At 40.2% G+C, this 8,285-nt stretch overlaps 1 long non-coding RNA gene across 1 annotated transcript; it reads left to right on the top strand.

The window, feature by feature from the left end:
* Positions 1 to 317: 317 nt before the first annotated feature.
* Positions 318 to 6,457, top strand: LOC116961762. Its single transcript, XR_004407134.2, has 3 exons — positions 318 to 503; positions 1,505 to 1,662; positions 6,284 to 6,457. It is a non-coding gene; the product is annotated as an uncharacterized LOC116961762 (long non-coding RNA).
* The last annotated feature ends 1,828 nt before the right edge of the window (positions 6,458 to 8,285 follow it).

Genomic DNA, 8,285 nt, shown 5'->3' with positions numbered 1-8,285 from the left:
TTTTGTTTTTATCGTTTGGAAGCACAGAAAAGCGAGCTGAGGAGTCAAACAGTGGGTCAGTCCCAGAGTCAGGAATAGAAATCGGCTTCCCTCACTCCCTCCAAATGCTAAAAAACATGGCTCGTATCCAGCTGCACACGGAGTAGCATTTCTCTAGGATGGCAACCTCCCACAGCATCCTTCCAGATGAACCACATCAGAGAAAAGTACCCCCTCCTCGCAGTGCTGCAGAGAAGGAAGAGAGCGGACAGCACAGCAACCACTTTTCTTAAGATCACTCAGCAAACTTTCTCTTCCTTCCTCTTCCATCCTTCTATCATACTAATATGCCTTCTTCTTTCTTAAATGTGCAGACTAACAGGGAATGGGTCCACCTGCCTTGGAGAGGAACGGAGAAGCCTTGGCCTTACGCCGTGGTGGGAGGCAGCACACGGAGGAGGGGGCCAGCACAGCCACAGGGATGTCTGCGCCCGCCACGGCCACTCCGTGTGCCTAGGAGGGAGGTAAGGACTGTGCCTCCAGGGCACAACTGAGTTACACTGTGCTGGGAACAGCACAGTTTGTGTGACACCATTTATCTGCCCAAGGCTGTGTCAGGGGGACACGTAGGGTCGTTCTATGCATGGTGAAACCACGCGTGGATTTTACTTTGCACTCTGTGTTGGAGTAAACTGAAGAATGAATTCAGAGTGCCACTGTCCTCTTAAAGAGGGGGGAGTTCAGCCCGAGCCTCGTCTGCTCAGCAGGGAGTGAGAGCAGCAGGAGCAAAGTGCTCTGTGTGATGCTGGTACTAGCCTGGTATTTTACGCACTAGAGGGATGTCAGTGTGGATTACACAGCAAAATCATCACCACTGATCTGCCTGTTTTCAGTATGTTTTCAGGCTTATGTTCTGGGAATCCTTCCTGGTAGCACCACTGGGCCTTCTGATTTAGCACAGTTCCCCAACTTAAAGGGACACAAAGTGATTTCCTTGCAGACTTCAGTTGTGCATCCAACTGTCTTTGTGAAGGCAGATGGGAATGACAGCTAGCTTGATTCAGCAGTAGCCTGGTATTTTCACTATGGGGAAAACACAGCTTTAAAATCACCTAGTTATTTTTGTGATACAACGTGTTCAAGATTGATTACTCACTTCTGGAAGCTGTTGCAGCTGAAAGTGTAGCTGTTTAAAGACTTACAGGTGCAGCAAGTCAGGGTCATCCAGGTAAATCATTGCCTGCTGTTGACAAGAAATTTAACAGTTTGGGTTAGTAGTTAGGAGAGCATGCACAACTGGATATGTTGAAATCTTAATGGTGCTTTTCCTTACTATTTGATACAGCTAGTAAAAAAACCCCAAACAATAAAAATCCCTTACCACAAGCTTTAATTATTTTATGAAGTCAGCAGAAATGTCTCAAAACTTAACATTCTGAAAAAAGCTTCAGTTGATCAAAACCAGATTCCTCCCTGTGTGTACGCAAAAATGATTGATTTGCGTTATTTTATTATTTTCAACTAGCTATATTTGGAAAAATCATTATCACAAGCTTCCTTGCTGGTAAAGGAGCTCAGCAGAACAGGAGGAGGACAGGGAATCGGAGGAAACACTGCGAGGATATGAAATGAAAGAGATGGTGCAGCAAGTTAAGGAAGATGACTCCAGTGGAAGAACAGAAGGTAAAATCTTCCTCATCTCCCTGCTTTGCTGTAGGGCAGTTTTCCATACTGCACGCACGTGAGTTCACTTCCATACTGCTTTCTGGAGCAAGCCCCAGCTAGTCCTGGAGGAGAACATAAACCTGGTTTTAAGGTTAGTTTATTATGAACTCTACCCAGACAATATGGATATATTCAACACTACTCTGGCTCTCCCAGCCAGGAGAGTTCTTTGATAGTATACCAGGTAGTTGTTCACTGTCCCATTGTGCTCTGAAATGTCACCACATGCTGTCATGACTCTGCTCTCTGTATCATGCTGTAAACACCCCATGCTGGTAGTCACCATTATTTTGAAGCAAAACCACAAAGGAAATTACAGTTGATGTGGTCAGCCTTTTCTAACTGGTGCTAGTTCTCAGCAGTTTAGAGGTGAGGCCTGTGTTTTCTCCTGGTGTAGCAGGTAAGGACACTACTCACAACCTTAGGATACACAGGAGCTAACTTAAATTTTCCAAATACACCTCCTCTTACTTGGAGAGTTCCAAGTTGCATGTTTTCCTACTAATCAGGGAGTGCTTTAAAAGAGGTTTGTGTAACTCTTCAAAAGAGTTAGATGGTCTGAAATATGGAGAAAGACAGACCAGTTTTCTGGTTTTATAATCTGCAGTATTTGATATCTTTTTTTTTAATTCAGTGTTTATTCAAGTCATCTTTTAGATTACTGCTTCATCCAGTCATTTGTCACAGCCTGCTCTTTACAGAAGCACAATGAGGTCTATCCATCATTAAGGAAAACTTGATTTAAAAACTAGTTTTAATGAAAGAAAAGTATCCTTTAGCCAAAGGTGGAAATATTTGGCAAATTACTCCACAGAAATTTTTCCATGGTATGTCGATCAGCTTCCGTAAGTTCTCATTAATTAAGCAGTTTACTAGAAGGTAAGAAATTTTTAAGAGTTAAAGTGTCTGTACTGCCTCTAGAATCATTAGTTAGTTGTGCAGCCTTGCTATAAAACAAAAGATCCCACCACCACTGGTGAGATCTGTAGTCATCAGAGCTGGATGAAAATTAGAGTTACTAAAGTTTGGTACCTCTCTCTATTGGAAGTCAAGAAGAGCTTTTGAAAGGTTTCCAGAAAAGCAGAAAACATGAAAAAAATTCTCTAGAAACATTTTCAAAACCTCAAAGGTTAAGGACTCTATCACAAGGCAGGAAATTCTGTTCCTGTTGATAGAATGTTAAAATTAATGATTAAAAAGGCTGCCGAAGTATAAGAATGTTTCTTTCATGGATTTAAGTACCAGGGTATCTCACTGCAGAATGTAAACTTACACTTTTTAGTGTCATTCAAAACCAGAAATTTATTGAAAACATAGATTCATGTGGTGCCTGTTGCCAGAAATGATCAATTCAGAGATGAGATGGCAAAAGTTGTATTGTACCATTTGCTGGTGTTAAAAGTTCTGGTATGTATTTCTTAGATGTTTCTGAGATGAATCTTGAGCCCTGGAGATTTTAAGCAATTATTTTGAGTTTAACAGTGCAGAATAGATTACCATACAGACTCATCCATAAGCTGCAAATAAAATGTTGGCCATTGTTTAATACTTGATTATTTTTTTTTCCCCATGCAGTTGCTTCAGTGCTTTCTTTGGCGAAACTGAAAAACAGCGCCTTAAGAAATAGCTGCCCTGTGTGCTGAAAGTGTGGTTTTGTAACAAGATAGTGAAATAGAGTTTCTTGCCTCTCTCAGTGTAGAAATATGAAAATAGAAATACGATTTTCTATTTCTGAATATTGAGCTTACCACTTGTATTCTTCAGTTGTATGGTGCCAAAGCCCGTTCACACTGAAGTCTAAAGGTTGAACAGTTAAATAAAAAATTAAGACTAGAATAGAGGTTGAATAAAATAAAAATACAGAGAACAATTAAGGTGGAAAGGCAGAAGTTAGGATCCTGAAATTCTGTGATTTATGGGCTGGGGAAGCACAGCAAAAGACCGTGATTACTCTTTGTTAGATAATAACAATAGCAAGCATGTGGACCTGAAGTTGTGTGATTTTTTGATTTTTTAAACATGTTTGCTGTAATACCTACCTTAATCTGAAAGTGTTTATTTCAATAAGGACTATCCTGAAAGCAAATCCAACCCAAAAAGTGTTTTCCACCAACTAATGAACAGATTACTACTGTAGTGGTACTACTACTATAACATGTTTTAGGCTAAAAGCATTAGAGCAGTCACTGAATGTACTTTGTGCAAACATCAGACTTTTTTTGTTATATTCCACGATTTTTGCTTCCTTTATGGAAGGCATTAAGAAAAGAACATTTAATATTAAAAATATAGTGACTCCTTTGAACTGGTATGAGATAAGAAGTGTGAACGAAGCACAATTTTATTTGAAATTCAGGTTGTGACTGAGTACCATCATTTTTTCTAGCAATACCATTTATCCTTAGGCCCCCAAGATAATAACATTGAGTTTGATTTGTGAATTTTAAGAACCTGTGGTTTTGCAAATAAAACTGCAACTCAGTATACTGGTTTGAGTTAGATTTATAATGTAAAAGAAATTGCTACTTTGAGTGGATTTCTCCTGTAGAAGTTCCAAACGTGGCTCTCCTAAAAAACTAACTGCACCCCTTCATTCTGAAGCTTAGTGCGTGTTTGCAAAGCAAACCCAGAATTATAACAGCAGACTTTACTGCTCCAGCTTGTTGTATCACGGCAGAGAATAACACAAGTCTCATGTTAAACAGGCAGAGAGGGAAGAAAAGGTCAAGATTTTCCACAAAACAACTTTGTATAGAGTAACACCCACAAAGCAGAACAAAGAATGTTGTTGGGTGTAATCACAGATTGGTGTTTTCTATTAACTGTTTGTAGCAATTCAAGGTAACATAGCTATGCTCATTAGAGAAAAATCCCAGCATCTGAGCAACGGAGTATTTTGTATTCCTAATGCTGATGTTTACACTGTGTTTTGTCTGGGGCTTTGTCAGCTATTTCTCTGCTGGGTTTTTCTTGAGCTCTTTAAAGATCCCTCTTCAAAGTTACATGGCTCTTAAAGTCACAGTAAAACAAAGACTTCATATCACAGTTTAATATTTCAATTAAACTACAGAGTAATAATTTGCATTAATTGTAGCCTATTAGTTGCAAATGACAACATTTTGTTTTGTTGTACTTAAAGATTTTATTAGTAACAGACGCTTTTAGTTAATGTTTGTTGCCCCAGGAGCTTTAGAGGAACTGATTTTCTGTCAGAAAAGATTGGAATCAATTGCATTCCTCCCTTCCAGATAGTGCTAAAACATTTATTTAAAGGTTTATATGCTCACCCTGCCTTATCTGTATTCCAAGTCACTTGTCCAATGAAATAAAATTCATTCATGCCTTCCTTCACTGTGTTATTGACAAAGTGTAAGCTTTATGTGACTGGAAGCCAGAATTCTGTCTTTTGGGAATACCTCTCTCTAAACTTGTCTGAAAGAATTATTTTATTGCATTTTTCATGCCAGTTCAAGTATGTTTGAATGGTAAATCCTAGAAGCTGGGCTGTCTGTGACCATATCAGCCTTCTGAATTAGCAGCATGCACAGCATGATAGAAATATTAGGTTGTAAGGCAAGAGTATATGCTCTACATATTTTTTTTTATTAAGTATTTTTTTTTGCTCATAATAAACTGCATGTCACTTGGTTCTACAAATCAAAAACTAGGTCAAGTCCGTTTTCTAAATGCCTGGCATTCTGCTGATTGAAAGCTTGCCATCACTGTGTGTTTCCTTAGCCCGTTCTCTATGAAAGAGCAGTGTCTGGAGAGCAAGTGCTGAAAACTATTTATGCCATGTTTCATTTGGGGAAAATTAGAGCATCAGCAGCTGCTTTGTTCAGCTATGCAGCCAGTGCTACATGAGTGATGTTCAGCTGTCTGTCAGGGGCATAATACAAAAAAGATGTTATGATCCAGGTGGTTTTTGTTATACAAAAGATAGAGGAGGTCATCACTGAATTAAATACTTAACAAAACAAAGCAACCTGGCCTTGCAGCTGCAATACTGATTGAAGAGTCCAGAAGTGAGATATGTACATGACCTAACTGTCATTTCTCTTTACTTCTGCGTTGGGATAACTCTTCTAAAGCCAAGGAGAGGTAGAGGTAAAAGTAGAATTTAACAGTGCTGTGCTGATTTGAGACTAGAATGTAGAGGAAGAAGTAATAAGGTTACCTTTTCCTTTTGTCACTCAGCAAATTCACAGAGCTGACCCTGGAGAGAACAGTGTGCATAGAGGCACTGGGGTATTACAGCACACAATTCCACTGCCTCAACCACAAACTAATTAAAAAACCTCTGATTCTCCCAAAACCCCTTCCTCTCTGTTTTCATTTCCTCTCCAAACAGGACTTCAGTTTAAATTTGATATCCTTTGGGGACACCACCATGAATAAGACTCTTTGAGTTGTTCTAGAGCTTTCTTAAGCTTTCCTCAGAGAAACTGTCCCAGTATTTAGCAATGTGCATGAACTGAGAACTAAAAGCTGAATATATGTGATTGATTGAGTTTTCAAAACTGAGGGCAAAGAGGAGGCCTGGAAAGAGCAATTAAAATGAATTCTGTTTCTCATACAGAAGCTGCTGTATCTCTCACGATGCTACTGAGATGAGTCAGCTTGGGGGAGCCAAGTTATCGGAGGTCACCCAGGCAGCCCACACGAGCCTGAGGTCACCCGTGTGGCCCTTTGAAAAGGGACAGGACCCAGCACTGCAGATCATGGATGCTCTCAGCTGTGCAGGTGATGCAAGGAAAAGAGGTTTGTTTTCTATGTGCTTTAACTTTTCATCAAAATGCTTTTACTTTTGACCAGCCCTGAAGTGGTCAGGAATTTGGACTAGATGATCATTGTAGTTCCCTTCCAAGTGGGGCTATACTATTCTATTCTATTCCAATTTGGTTTTGTGCAGTAGTGCTGTTTTAGGAGTTTGAAATATTTTCTAGAATTGTCAGGTATGCACATATCAGCCTAACACAAGCTCATGTAAGAACCTGAAGAAAAGAAAATTCGGCTTTGAGTAGACTTCTGTTTGCCAGATTTAGGCCTAAAGATAAATTCTTATTTCTCTGATGACCCTTTCTTATTGTGCTAATTATGTTAATTAGGATGCTAATTAGGCTGTGGTGTCTAACCTACAGCTTTTGTGAGTCTGTGGTTTATCTGCCTGTGGCCAGTTGTGTCTGAACTGTGACCTCCTAGATGTCCTGGCCTGTGACCACAAAGAGGAAGCTCTGGTACACAGTAGTAAAGCCTTCCATTTTAGGTAACAATCCTTTTTTATTTGCCAAAGAATATGAATAGCATTGCAAGCTTTCAAAATAGTCCTGAAAGCAACCCCAGCAGAAATACCTGTGGATTCACTTGTTTTTATTCTAAGGTCATAAACAAAGTTGGGTTCATGACCACCTTTACTTTCTTTGTTGTCAGATGAAATGACAGTAAACGGTTCCCAAATTTGGGTAGTCCTATGCTAAGTAATGCTGAGCAACTGTTACCTTCCAGGTTCTGGTTCTGGACATTCAAGGAAGTTTTCCAAATAGTATATTAGCTATAGATTAGTCAATCTGCTACAGTTCTAAATCACTTTGGGCTTTAAAATAACCCCACACTGAAACACCAGCCACAGCAGAGCATAAAGGATTCTAGTTGTTTAACCCTGCAGTAAATGCAAGCCACTGCTCTAATGCAGAAAACAGACCTAAAGGAGGCGTTTGAGGCCACTTTACCTTGTGTTCCTCCTCTCAGAAAAAGCCCCTGCTCTTAGAAATGCTTTTATTTAGTCATAGAAATTATCTGAGTGCTAGGGGAGGGAATTGATCACAACGCTAACATTCAGGATTCTTGTTAATTTTGAGCATGCCTTTGGAGGGTATGTGCTCTCCTCCCTTGGCCAGGCCATTTTTATAACATAGCCCCATGGGAATTTGCCGCCTTGACAAATAAGCTGGGGAACTTGGTCACCTCCAGCTCCTTTCTTTGGGAATCTCTCCGAGTAAGCTTTCCAGACTTCATAAAGACAAATGTGAAATCAAGGCTCAGCAGGCCCAATTAGGAATGACCCTCATGCCTACTTGCAAACCCACCAATCCCCAACTCCCAAAACAGGATTTCTGTGTGTTTCTTTTTTCAGTTCTCATACTGGACAGTTCCCTGTTCTTCCTGGAACCCAGAGAGACCTGTAGCATAAATACTTAGCTAATAAATTGGCTTTTATCTCAATAAAGTCTTTTCCTTTGGTGTCCGTAAACTACCTAACGTGATCCTGATCTATTACTGGGAGTCCTTGGCCCAGCCCCAACACAAGTGATTAACATTAATAGCCATAAAATACATTTCTCATGCCGCGAGGGAGATAAAACATTTCACACAGTCCTTTCCTTTGGAGCAGACAGCTGAGAGCACACACTACTGCAAAAGCGCTCTGTGGTGTCAGTGTTGGTAAGTAATATTGAGGCCTCCCCCTCCTCCCTGCGCACACACACACACACAAACCCTGTGTACAATATCCCACAAGGTTAAGTGTTGTGCTGCTCAGGGCACAGTGTTGTATCCTGGTTGCCTAGAGGCAGTTGTTGGCT

This window comes from Tyto alba, unplaced genomic scaffold, assembly GCF_018691265.1.
Source record: "Tyto alba isolate M040663 unplaced genomic scaffold, T.alba_DEE_v4.0 Super-Scaffold_19, whole genome shotgun sequence".
NCBI lineage: Eukaryota > Metazoa > Chordata > Aves > Strigiformes > Tytonidae > Tyto > Tyto alba.
This window is presented reverse-complemented; position numbering and strand designations above follow the sequence as displayed.